A 14,266-nucleotide genomic window follows, 5' to 3' on the forward strand; every position below is an offset into this window, starting at 1 on the left:
GTGAAAGGTACTTTCCTGAAAGTACAACAGATACGTTGGAAGCTGATGTTGTGAGCTGACAGGAGGCAAAAATTAAAAACTTACTGCAGAATGAGAAATGGTAGTCTGAAGAAAGACACCATGAAAGGCCTTCAGAAGGAGAGCAAGTACCATTTTTTTTGGTAGAGGAGGAACATGTGGAGAGCAGCAGAGAGGACTGATGGGATGTGAGCAAGTAGTTATGAAAGAGGTGTTTGTTGTAGCATACTGAATGGTTGTGGTTGGACCAGTGTTCCATTTGTCGAGGCAAGGGAAAAGTGCACTGCAGTCAATGAGCTAGGAGACATTGGAGCTTCAGTATGTTACCCAAGTGAATGGGCTGATACACAGAAGGAGCTGGTAAGTTGTACACCTTTCTGATAGAGCGCCACAGATAGGGTGACATGCCCGAAGATGAAACCTAAGTTTCTGTGACAGAGGATGAATCCTGCAGTAGCCAAGAAACAAGTTAGTAGTGGAGAATTTTGTGGGGAAAGTAAGGTTTAAATTATTGTTGTTGTAGATGAGCTGATAACAAATCACTGAGTAAGATAACTGGGAGGCTGCTTGACAGTTTTAAGACAATCTCAAGTGAAAGAATAAATGCTCAGGGGCAGGTTTGGAGGACTAATCGATATGAGAAGGACAAACATGCATCATAGTCTTCGAAGTAGGCATGCTTCTTGGCTGTTGAAAGCACTCCTTGTAAAATTGAACAATACTTCAGTGGTAGTGTATGAGATTCAGTTAGCAGGAGGGTGAGTACTGAGAACAAAATTACGATAGCAAATAAATTTATTTTCTAGTGCATTAATAACAAATCTGTAAATGCTCAATTTTTGGAGTTGGTTCAGAGCACATGTAGGTGCATAGCAGTCACTGAGGAACTGAACTTACTTATACTGAAATCTTTTCTTTGGGTCATTGCTTTATTGCATCTGTCAGTCTATGTCAGACATCCACCATTGACAAAATGCTGTTGCTGTTACTGAGATTCCAAACTGTATTTCAAGAAAGCCCATTTTTCTGCTAGAAAAGGCTGATGCATAGCTGTATTTCCTTTTTGTGCTGACCTAGAAACTTATAAATGTAGGTGCTTCCAAATTCTCTAGTTGCCTTAAAATTAAAGAGCTGGATTAGGTTTGCAGATGCATGATCCTAGTGAAAAGTCAATATTTGAAAGTATGAATCTTAAAACAGAATTTGTTACTTTATTTGCAAGAATGATACCATAAGGCAGATATTTTGTTTGACGTTTGCATGCCTAAGAGATGTAATTCCATTTTCATTTGTCTTTCCCTTCAAGAGGAGTTTTAACTAGTGACGTTCAAGTCACCACAGCACCCATGCTTACTGTGCAAAGTACGCTGTATACATGATATTTTACAAAAACTTGCATTTCATTCATCAAATTTTAGCTAGTACTTCTTATTAGTAAAAACTTTAATGTTCATGTTCTTGGCTCTTTGGTTGTAGAACATGGGTTATTCTTGCTTAACAGGTGCTGTAGCATCTTAATTTTTCTGCTCCAAGAAATTAGCATTCCCAGTTCTGATGATACTCAGGCTATGGAATGTTATGTTTTGTTCTGAATTGCAGCTGTGGCACACTCAGAAATTTTTCTCCTCATCTGCTGCTCATCACCTAATACCTGAAGCTGCAGTTTTGTGGGCAAAAAGGCTTGTGAAGTACTGCCTAATCTGTACTGGATAAAAATAATCTTGTTTCTTTCAAACCACCTGTATCGCTATTTAAGCTAACCTGTATTTTGACCTGAAAACTGTTTGAGGATTTGACCTCTATCTAGTAAACAGTAAATGACACCTTCAGTCGTCACAGCAGTTCACAAGCTCAGTATGTGCCTTTGGCTCCAGTAAGCTGACTAGGTTTACCCATCTTTCACTTATATGGCCAGCTACAAAAGGCAAGTGCCTTGAAGTTTCCCAACTTCTGCTGATTGATACTAAAACATCATGGTTATTTCTTTGGGGTTTTCCCCACCGCCATGAGAAGTAGTAAGTGATAAATTGCTGAAAACCAGAAGGAACTGTACAACTGCATTTACCTAGTGGAAAATATCTTTTGGATTTGAAATATTCATTTAGAATCCTTTATTATAGAAGGTTTATTCCACTGTTAGATTCTGAGAGATCCTTCACACCTTCATACCTTTTTAAACCTAAAAGCATATTTAAATACTGAACAGAAAAAAGGATCCACAGATATTGTTATAGGGATTTTTATTTTTCATTCAAAAAAGAAAGGTGCTTCTTTAAGGACATGTCATGGTTTAACCCCAGCCAGCAACTAAGCACCACGCAGCCGCTCACTCACTCCCCCCCATCCAGTGGGATGGGGGAGAAAATCAGGAAAAGAAGTAAAACTCCTGGGTTGAGATAAGAACGGTTTAATAGAACAGAAAAGAAGAAACTAATAATGATAATGATAACACTAATAAAATGACAACAGTAGTAATGAAAGGATTGGAATGTACAAATGATGCGCAGGGCAATTGCTCACCACCCGCCAACCGACACCCAGCTAGTCCCCGAGCGGCGATTCCCTGCCCCCACTTCCCAGTTCCTATACTAGATGGGACGTCCCATGGTATGGAATACACCGTTGGCCAGTTTGGGTCAGGTGCCCTGGCTGTGTCCTGTGCCAACTTCTTGTGCCCCTCCAGCTTTCTCGCTGGCTGGGCATGAGAAGCTGAAAAATCCTTGACTTAGTCTAAACACTGCTGAGCAACAACTGAAAACATCAGTGTTATCAACATTCTTCTCATACTGAACTCAAAACATAGCACTGTACCAGCTACTAGGAAGACAGTTAACTACATCCCAGCTGAAACCAGGACAGTATCCACCCCTTATTCTATACCATTGACGTCATGCTCAGTTCCCATACCTTTAGTTACATTCTGATCAATCATCACCACCTTTCCATCCCTTTGGGACATATGAACAATGATATATATATATATGTATACACACACAGAGATATCATTCCTTTAGTTCATGGGTTATGTTCATAAAACGTTTGTTGAGTTCATTTAGTTTCCGACTCTGGGCTCCATCTGTCATACCAGTCTGTCTGGGCAGGAGGGATGGTGCAAAGTCCTCTCAGTCGGTAGAGCAGAATTGGGCTTCAGTGCGGTGTGACGAGCAGGTGACATTTGGCGCAGCAGGAGGATGGTGTGCACCGTTGGATTGTTGCATGCTGGAGTCAGTTCTGGTTCCATCACTACTGCGCTTTGCTCAGTTTTATCACAGTTCTTTCTTGCTTGATCTAAGTGATTCTTACTGTAGTACTATGGATATAGCATATAACAATTATAGTAATGATAACATACAGTAGCAGGGTTATATAGCAACTAATATCATACAGTTTAATTCTGGCTATTTTCACCTAAAATCAAATCCCCTTGAGGCATACATCGGACTTCCCCATCTTTTCGCATCACCCACCAAGTGCACCCAGGCCCTTGAGCAAAAGCAATCCCACGAATGGGTTTACCTTTGCCTGAGGCAGGAGTAACCCCGACTGTTTTCCCTAACATATTTTTCATGTGCACTACAGGGACTTTATCCCCTTCTACAGTATGTAAAAATTCTGATTGGGCAGGGCCACTCCGATTGGCAGATCCTCTGGTGTTGACTAACCAGGTGGCTTTTGCTAAATGTGTATCCCAATGTTCGAAAGTTCCACCCCCCCCATTGCTTTCATTGTAGCTTTTAACAGTCCATTGTATCGCTCAATTTTCCCAGAGGCTGGTGCATGATAGGGGATATGATACACCCACTCAATGCCATGCTCTTTGGCCCAGGTGTCTATGAGGTTGTTTCGGAAGTGAGTCCCATTGTCTGACTCAATTCTTTCTGGGGTGCCATGTCGCCACAAGACCTGCTTCTCAAGGCCCAGGACAGTGTTCCGGGCAGTGGCATGGGGTACAGAATATGTTTCCAGCCATCCGGTGGTTGCTTCCACCATTGTCAGCACATAGCGCTTGCCTTGGTGAGTTTGTGGGAGTGTGATATAGTCAATCTGCCAGGCTTCCCCATATTTATATTTCAGCCATCGCCCTCCATACCACAGGGGCTTTAACCGCTTGGCTTGCTTAATTGCAGCACATGTTTCACATTCATGGATAACCTGCGCGATAGTGTCCATGGTCAGGTCCACCCCTCGATCTCGAGCCCATCTATATGTTGCATCTCTTCCCTGATGGCCTGAGGTGTCATGGGCCCACAGAGCCATAAATAGCTCACCATTATGTTGCCAGTCCAGGTCCACCTGAGCCACTTCAATCTTGGCAGCCTGATCCACCTGTTGGTTGTTTCGATGTCCTTCAGTGGCCCGACCCTTGGGTACGTGAGCATCTACATGACGTACTTTTACAACCAGATTCTCTAGCCGGGACACAATATCTTGCCACAGTGTGGCAGCCCAAAAGGGTTTACCTCTGCACTGCCAGTTGCTCTGCTTCCATTGCTGTAACCACCCCCACAGGGCATCTGCCACCATCCATGAGTCAGGATAGAGATAGAGGACTGGCCACTTCTCTCTTTCAGCAATATCTAATGCTAGCTGGATGTCTTTCACCTCTGCAAACTGACTCGATTCACCTTCTCCTTCAGCAGTTTCTGCAACTTGTCGTGTAGGACTCCATACAGCAGCCTTCCACCTCCGATGCTTTCCCGCAATGCGACAGGACCCATCAGTGAACAGGGCATATTGCCTCTCATTTTCTGGCAGTTTATTAAACAGTGCGGCCTCTTTGGCAGGCATCACCTCCTCCTCTGGCGACATTCCAAAATCTTTGCCTTCTGGCCAGTCTGTGATCACTTCTAAAATTCCTGGGCGACTGGGGTTTCCTATTGGAGCTCACTGTGTGATCAGTGCAATCCACTTACTCCACGTGGCATCAGTTGCATGATGTGTAGAGGAGACCCTCCCTTTGAACATCCAGCCCAGCACTGGCAGTCGGGGTGCTAAGAGGAGCTGTGTTTCAGTACCAACCACTTCTGAGGCAGCTCAAACTCCTTCATATGCTGCCAATATCTCTTTTTCAGTTGGAGTATAGCGAGCCTCGGATCCTCGATATCCTCGACTCCAAAACCCCAGGGGTCGGCCTCGGGTCTCCCCAAGTGCTTTCTGCCAGAGGCTCCAGGTAGGGCCATTCTCCCCAGCTGCGGTGTAGAGCACATTTTTAACATCTTGTCCTGCCCGGACTGGTCCAAGGGCTACTGCATGAACAATCTCCCGTTTAAATTGTTCAAAGGCTTGTTGTTGTTCAGGCCTCCATTTAAAATCATTCTTCTTCCAGGTCACTTGATAGAGAGGGCTTACAATCAAACTGTAATTTGGAATATGCATTCTCCAAAACCCCACGACACCTAAGAAGGCCTGTGTGTCCTTTTTATTAGTTGGTGGAGACATAGCTGCTATTTTGTTGATCACATCCATTGGGATCTGACGACGTCCATCTTGCCATTTTATTCCCAAAAACTGGATCTCCTGTGCGGGTCCCTTGACCTTACTTTCTTTTATGGCAAAACCGGCTTTCAGAAGGATTTGGATTATTTTCTTCCCTTTCTCAAAGACTTCTTCTTCCGTGTTGCCCCATACGATGATGTCATCAATGTATTGCAGGTGTTCCGGAGCTTCACCTTTTTCCAGTGCAGTCTGGATTAGTCCATGGCAAATGGTGGGGCTGTGTTTCCACCCCTGGGGCAATCGATTCCAAGTGTACTGGACACCCCTCCGAGTAAAGGCAAACTGTGGCCTGCATTGTGCTCCCAGAGGGATTGAGAAAAACGCATTAGCAATGTCAATTGTGGCATACCACTTGGCTGCCTTTGACTCTAGTTCGTATTGAAGTTCTAGCATATCTGGAACGGCAGCACTCAGCGGTGGTGTAACTTCATTCAGGCCGCGATAGTCAACTGTTAGTCTCCATTCCCCATTAGACTTCTGCACTGGCCATATGGGACTATTAAAGGGTGAGTGAGTTTTGCTGATCACTCCTTGGCTGTCCAGTTGGCGAATCAACTTGTGGATGGGAATCAGAGAGTCTCGGTTGGTGCGATATTGCCACCGGTGCACCGTGGTGGTAGCAATTGGCACTTGTTGTTCTTCAACCTTGAGCAACCCCACAATCGAAGGGTCTTGAGAGAGACCAGGCAGGGTAGACAGCTGTTCAATTCCCTTCATCTCCAAGGCAGCTATACCGAAAGCCCATCGATACCCCTTCGGGTCCTTAAAATACCCCCTCCTGAGATAGTCTATGCCAAGGATACACGGATCCTCTGGACCAGTCACAATGGGGTGTTTCTGCCATTCATTCCCAGTTAGGCTTACTTCAGCTTCCAATAGAGTTAACTCTTGGGATCCCCCTGTTACACCAGAAACACAAATGGGTTCTGCCCCTTTATAACTGCTGGAGGCAGGGACCCTCTAATTCTGGTCAGAGTATTCAGTATTCACTTCTCGCAAAATTGGCTCAGAAGTCCCTTCAAGAGGGTCGGAAACAAAATCAGCCCTTCTACTCTGTTTGGAAACTGGAGCGGCATTTCTCCTGGTAGAATCCCCTTTTGTGGTGGTTTTTCCTCGCAGCTCACGTACCCGTGCATTTAGGACCGAGGTAGGTTTTCCGTCCCATTTCCTCATGTCCTCTCCATGATCACATAGGTAAAACCACAGGGCACCTCGCGGTGTGTACCTTCTATATTCTCTCTCTTGGGCAGAAGAACGCTCACTCCTAATAGCTGAGACATTGGTCCTTACAAGTGTGGAGTAGGACATATCCTCTTTGATTTGTTGGACATCCTGGGACAGCTTCTCCACAGCCGAAATGCAGGCTTGTAGGGAGGAGGAGAGATTTTCTTCGTATTGATGGAGTTGGCGAGCCACTTCCTCCACTGTCGGTGCCTCTTCGTCTTTCCAGGTCATTATTGCCAATGTGTTGGCATAGGACGATGGTGCGCTCCGTACAAACTTCCGCCACATGGGTCGTGTGCATTGGACTTCGTCTGGATCTTTGGGTAATTGTGGGTTGTCCGGGTCATGATGAATCGTCTCTAGCACAGCTAATTCCCTCAGATATTGGATACCTTTTTCCATGGTGGTCCACTTGCTTGATTGACATATAACATCTTCCTTAAAGGGGTACCTTTCCTTCACACTTGACAGGAGTCGCCTCCAGAGGCTGATGGCTTGTGTCCCTCTTCCAATTGCCTTGTCAATGCCACCTTCCCTGGCAAGCGATCCCAGCTGCTTGGCTTCCCTACCTTCTAATTCCAAGCTATTAGCCCTATTGTCCCAGCATCAGAGGAGCCAGGTGATAATATGCTCACCTATATGGCGGCCAAAATCTTTTTGCATATCCCGCAGCTCACTCAAGGATAGGGACCGGGTTATTACCTCTGGTTCTGCCTTTTCCTCCTGTTCCCGTGATGACCCTGGTTCACCTTCATCCTTCGCTAAGCGAACTGATTTTTTTGTATATTTCCTTTCCTGTACGGGGACAACTGATACTGGTGCAGGTTGGTCCGCTGGTTCAGTTGCAGTATCGCTTGCTGCGTTTTGGATAACCGCAGTGCCTGTTGCCAAGGTTTGGGTAGCAGCAGTGCACGTTGCTGGGGCTGGAGGGGCTGCAGTGCCTGTTGCTGAGGTTTGGGTAGCCCGAGTTCTCGTCACCGGGGCTGGAGGGGTCACGGTGCCTGTCGCCAAGGTCTGGGTGCCTGCAATGCTCGTTGCCGGGGCTGGAGGGGCTGCAGCGCCCATTGCCGAGGTTTGGGTGGCCGCGGTGCTCATCGTTTTGTTGTTAGGTCCAGAGACTTTCTCTTCGCCTTGAGGGTACTGAGTGGTGTCGAACAGGGCTTGATAGGCATGGGCCAGGCCCCAGCACATTGCAGTGATTTGTATCTCTCTGGAGCTGCCGGGGTGACAGCATACCTTTTCCAAATATTTTACTAGTTCTTCTGGATCCTGCACTTGTTCAGGGGTGAATTTCCAAAACATTGGAGGTGCCCACTTTTCTAGGTACTTGCCCATACTACCCCACACACCCTGCCACTCAGAATTATCCAGCCTTGGGGCAGATCTCTGGGTGATCTTCTTAAATAGTTGTTTAACCTTAAACGAGAGCTGAACCACATTCAGAAGCATGCTAATTCCTAGCAGTAGGGCTAGGACCGTGCTAGTCCCAACATTCCAGGAGTATTCAAATTTTTCAAAATTCTCAAACACCATTGTAACTGGACTGAAGGAGAAAGGAGAGGGGAAGAAAGGTACCCCACCCACAGACTGGTTTTCCATGGAGGAAAGGTAAATGGTATAATTATTAATAGTTTCCCACAGATGGCTCCCGCAGTATAAAGGTGACAATGCTAAGTGCAAATACCGGATTAATCCCACAGCCGATGACTTTATCATACCATAAACCAGTGTTATACCATACATCAAAGTGAAAACCTTAATCCACCTCCCACGGATGATAAGCAGTAGAAGAGGAACTACATACAGCAAGCGAGGTGATACATAACAGACCCTTAAAAACCAGAGCAACAACTCTAAGAACACATAAATCAACATAATGAATGCTTAGAACAAATTTGTTTTAACAAGCTCTGGTCAGGTTTGTCGTTATCTCAACCCTTCGTGCCCCACGTTGGGCGCCAAAAGGACTGTCGTGGTTTAACCCCAGCCAGCAACTAAGCACCACGCAGCCGCTCACTCACTCCCCCCCCATCCAGTGGGATGGGGGAGAAAATCGTGAAAAAGAAGTAAAACTCGTGGGTTGAGATCAGAACAGTTTAATAGAACAGAAAAGAAGAAACTAATAATGATAACACTAATAAAATGACAACAGTAGTAATAAAAGGATTGGAATGTACAAATGATGCGCAGGGCAATTGCTCACCACCCGCCAACCGACACCCGGCTAGTCCCCGAGCGGCAATTCCCTGCCCCTACTTCCCAGTTCCTAAACTAGATGTGACGTCCCATGGTATGGAATACCCTGTTGGCCAGTTTGGGTCAGGTGCCCTGGCTGTGTCCTGTGCCAACTTCCTGTGCCCCTCCAGCTTTCTCGCTGGCTGGGCATGAGAAGCTGAAAAATCCTTGAATTTAGTCTAAACATTGCTGAGCAACAACTGAAAACATCAGTGTTATCAACATTCTTCTCATACTGAACTCAAAACATAGCACTGTACCAGCTACTAGGAAGACAGTTAACTCTATCCCAGCTGAAACCAGGACAGGAGAAAATGAAACTTAATTCATTTTAGCTTAACCCTAGCAATTGAATAGCATCAGTGATATGGAAAATGATATTTTCAATGTGGTCAAAACTAATTCCATCATTAGTTAATGGGGCTCTACTACTCTGCTTTATATATGTTAGCTTTTGACCATGCTGCTAAATATCACTAGGATATGGATTGATTTTGGGTCTACAGAGGCTCTCACGGATTCAGTTTCTCTGTCTGATTCATAGTTCCTTGCATCATTTCTTGCTCTGCTTCTGTTGTCATTTTAGGGTCTTGGCTATCCTTTGCAAAACCCAAATGTCTTAGAATCTGAATATAGTATTGACTGACTGTAAAATTCATCCAAATAGCTATACACCACTATGGGCAAAACTTGATACCTCATGATGAAATATGTAGCAGATAGGAACAGAATATCTGCTATGGGGCATTCAGCGGTGGAACGAACATGGAGAGCTAACGGGTCTAAATCCAGAGGATGCAGTTTCAGTAAGGGCTTCTCTAAGATCAGGATCTACTAAGTAGTCTCCTCAAATATTACCAGTGATTGTTCAAACTGTATTTCCAAAATTACAGTATAATAATTGCATTTTGGACACATGGAATTATATCATGCTTTTACCTATTAATTCATAGAATCATAGAATCATTTAGGTTGGAAAAGACCTTTAAGATCATCAGGTCCAACCGTCAACCATGCCCACTAAACCATGTCCTGAAGTACATTGTCTACGCGCTTTTTTAATACCTCCAGGGATGGTGACTCCACCACTTCCCTGGGCAGCCTGTTCCAATGCCTGACAACCCTTTCAGTAAAGAATTTTTTCCTAATATACAATCTAAACCTCCCCTGCCGCAACTTGAGGCCATTTTCTCTCGTCCTATCACCAGCCACCTGACAGAAGAGACCAGCAGCCACCTCACTACAACCCCCTTTCAGGTAGCTGTAGAGAGCGAGAAGGTCTCCCCTCAGCCTCCTTTTCTCCAGACTAAACAGCCCCAGTTCCCTCAGCTGCTCCTCATAAGACTTGTGCTCCAGGCCCTTCACCAGCTTTGTTGCCCTCCTCTGGACATGCTCCAGCACCTCAATGTCTTTCCTGTAGTGAGGGGCCCAAACCTGAACACAGTACTCAAGGTGCGGCCTCACCAGTGCCGAGTACAGGGGAACAATCACTTCCCTTCTCCTGCTGGCCACACTATTTCTGATACAGGCCAGGATGCCCTTGGCCACCTGGGCACACTGCTGGCTCATATTCAGCCAGCTGTTGACCAACAGCCCCAGGTCCTTTTCTGCTGGGCAGCTTTCCAGCCACTCTTCCCCAAGCCTGTAGTACTGCATGGCGTTGTTGTGACCCAAGTGCAGGACCTGGCACTTGGCCTTGTTGAACCTCATACAGTTGGCCTCGGCCCATCGGTCCAGCCTGTCCAGATCCCTCTGTAGAGCCTTCCTTCCCTCAAGCAGATCAACCCTGCCTCCCAACTTGGTGTCATCTGCAAACTTCCTGAGGGTGCACTCGATCCCCTCATCCAGATCATTGATAAAGATATTAAAGAGAACTGTCCCCAATACTGAGCCCTGGGGAACACCACTTGTGACCGTCTGCCAACTGGATTTAACTCCATTCAGCACAACCCTCTGGGCTCGTCCAGCCAGCCAGTTTTTTACCCAGCGAAGCATACACTTGTTTAAGCCATGAGTTGCCAGCTTCTCAAGGAGTATGGCATGAGAGATAGTGTCAAAGGCCTTACTGAAGTCCAGGTAGACAACATCCACAGCCTTCCCCTCATCCACTAGGCAGGTCACCTGGTCATAGAAGGAGATCAAGTTAGTCAGTCAGGATGTGCCTTTCATGAACCCATGCTGGCTGGGCCTGATCCCCTGGTTGTCCTGCACATACCATGTGAGCACGCTTGAGATGAACCACTCCATAATCTTTCCCCGGCACTGTGGTCAGGCTGACAGGCTTGTAGTTTCCTGGATCCTCCCTCCGACCCTTCTTGTAAATGGGAGTCACATTGGCAAGCCTCCAGTCATCTGGGACCTCCCCTGTTGACCAGGACTGCTGATAAATGATGGAGAGTGGCTTGGCAAGCTCCTCCACCAGCTCCCTCAGTACTCTCGGATGGATCCCATCTGGTCCCATAGACTTGTGAGTGTCCAGATGGCATAGCAGGTCATTAACTATTTCCTCCTGGATTATGGGGGGTATATTCTGCTCTCCGTCCCTGTCTTCCAGTTCAGGGGGCAGAGTACCCTGAGGATGACTGGTCTCCCTATTAAAGACTGAGGCAAAGAAGGCATTAAGTACCTCAGCCTTTTCCTCATCTCTGGTGGCAATGTTCCCCTCTGCATCCAAAAAAGGATAGATATTCTCCTTGGCTCTCTTTTTATTGCTAACATATTTGTAAAAACATTTTTTGTTGTCTCTTACGACAGTAGCCAGATTGAGTTCTAGCTGAGCTTTTGCCTTTCTAATTTTCTCTCTGCATGACCTAACAAGATCCCTGTACTCTTCCTGAGTTGCCTGCCCTTTCTTCCAAAGATGGTAAACTCTCCTTTTTTTCCTGAGTCCCAGCAAATCTCCCTGTTCAGCTAGGCCAGTTGTCTTCCCCGGCAGTATGCCCTGGCCCAATTGCTGTGACTATTCTATTAAATATAAATTTTAATGGTCATGGTGTGCATTCAGCTTGTGTATGCTGTTGAACTCCTGTGGTTTTGTGGTTTTGAGCTACTGTTTCCAAGACACGTTGATGTGTTACTCATATTGCTATGACTCATCCAAGTAGCATGAAAAACTCATAGCTGACAATAAACATGAAAAAAACCTTCACTGTAAATTAGTCACTCTCTGACCTAGCATAAGTATAATTTTGTCCTAATATTAAATCATCCACTCAGATTCTGCGCTATTCCCATTCATTTACCATTATATAAAAAATTTTGAATTTGAGTTGAATTATAGGCAGTTTTAAAAAGCAAAGTATACTCTGTGTGTTTATATTAAAATATATAAATTTATTGTGTATATATAAAATATATAAACTTAATATAAAAATATATAAAAGATAAAGTATATTTGCATAATTACAGGCATTTACATGATATGATAATCCATTGACATTTTAGTAAAATATAGCAATGTGTAGCCAAAAGCAGATATTAGTATTCTGGTACTGCTTGCCTTCAAACTTATACTACAATGATATGCATATTAATTGTTAAATGTTACAGTCAAAAATATGACAGTTATATTTGGCTTTGTCAGGAATTCAGCCATCTACAAACATCAGTGCATTTGGGCCAGAATCATTGACCTGTTTAATGTTGTTTGAAGTTGAAATGAGAAGAAAGTGGCAAAGTTTTCCCTTAAATATATTTAAGACCAGACATTTATTTATAACTGAGCAAATACCCAAAACATTGAGACCAGCTGAACAGTATCTTCTTTATAGCAGCTTCCGTGACTTATTTTTTTTCCCCTTTTAAACATATATCAATCTAACCTTACTTTTGCCAGTTTTTCCCCCTAGACTAAATAAACCCAATGTTTCAGCCTTCATGAGTGTATTTTCTAGCTGCCTGTATTGGCTTAGTGTGGCAAGGTTTTGGTAGTGGGGGGGGGTTACAGGGGTGGCTTCTGTAAGAAGCTGCTGGAAGCTTACCCTGTGTCCAACAGAGCCAATACCAGCTGGCTCTAAGACGGACCTGCCACCGGCCAAGGCTGAGCCAATCAGCGATAGTGGTAATGCCTCTGTGATAACATTTTTAAGAAGGAAAAAAAGTTGCTGGGACAGACAGGAAAGGGCAGCTGGAGAGAGGAGTGAGAACATGTGAGAGAAACAACCCTGCAGACACCAAGGTCAGTGAAGAAGGACGGGGAGGAGATGCTCCAGGCGCCGGAGCAGAGATTCCCCTGCAGCCCGTGGTGAAGACCATGGTGAGGCAGGCTGTCCCCCTGCAGCCCATGGAGGTCCATGGTGGAGCAGATATCCACCTGCAGCCCGTGGAGGACCCTGTGCTGGAGCAGGTGGATGCACCTGAAGGAGGCTGTGACCCCATGGGAAGCCCACACTGGAGCAGGCTCATGGCAGGACCTGTGACCCTGTGGAGAGAGGAGTCCACAGAGCAGGTTTTCTGGCAGGACTTGTGACCCCGTGGGAAGCCCGCGCTGGAGCAGTGTGCTCCTGAAGGACTGCACGCCGTGGAAGGGACCCATGCTGGAGCAGTTCGTGAAGAACTGCAGCCCGTGGGAAGGACCCACGTTGGAGAAGTTCGTGGAGGACTGTCTCCCGTGGGAGGGACCCCATGCTGGAGGAGGGGAAGAGTGTGATGAGTCCTCCCCCTGAGGAGGATGAAGCGGCAGAAAATAACATGTGACGAACTGACCGTAAACCCCATCCCTGTCCCCCTGGGCCACTGGGGGGGTTGGTAGAGAATCCGGGAGTGAAGTTGTGCCCAGGAAGAAGGGAGGGGTGGAGGGAAGGTGTTCTGAGATTTGGTTTTATTTCTCATTACCCTACTCTGGTTGATTTGTAATAAATTGAGTTAATTTTCCCCAAGCTGAGTCTGTTTTGCCCGTGACAGTAATTAGTGAGTGATCTCTCCTGTCCTTATCTTGACCCACAAGCCCTTTGTTATATTTTCTCTCCCCTGTCCAGCTGAGGATGGGGGAGTGATAGAATGGCTTTGGTGGGCACCTGGCATCCAGCCAGGTTCAACCCACCACACTGCCTTGTACATTTTTCTGCTACACTTTTTCCAGTTTGTCTGCTCTTAAAATGTGGTGCCCAAAATTTCGTTCTTAATGCAGATTTGAGAGCAACCTGTGAAGTGGGGAAAAAAGGTCTCTAATCTCAAACATAATGCAGTCCTATTAGTATTTCCAAAGGTAAAATTTCTTTTTTTGGAAACGACATCACTTTAACTCATTTAGTTTATAGATTGCTGTAACTTACAGATCTTACTTTACTTTTGA

The 14,266-nt window shown here is 45.6% G+C and overlaps 1 protein-coding gene and 1 long non-coding RNA gene across 3 annotated transcripts in view; one reads left to right on the forward strand and one right to left on the reverse strand.

The window, feature by feature from the left end:
- The window catches only part of LOC138683548 (uncharacterized), a 313,882-nt gene that overhangs the window by 59,740 nt on the left and 239,876 nt on the right, over nucleotides 1–14,266 (reverse strand). The window lies entirely within an intron of this gene.
- The window catches only part of LOC138683544 (rapamycin-insensitive companion of mTOR-like), a 105,989-nt gene that overhangs the window by 22,541 nt on the left and 69,182 nt on the right, over nucleotides 1–14,266 (forward strand). The window lies entirely within an intron of this gene.

The sequence above is a fragment of the Haliaeetus albicilla genome, chromosome W, assembly GCF_947461875.1.
Source record: "Haliaeetus albicilla chromosome W, bHalAlb1.1, whole genome shotgun sequence".
Classification (NCBI taxonomy): Eukaryota; Metazoa; Chordata; class Aves; order Accipitriformes; family Accipitridae; genus Haliaeetus; species Haliaeetus albicilla.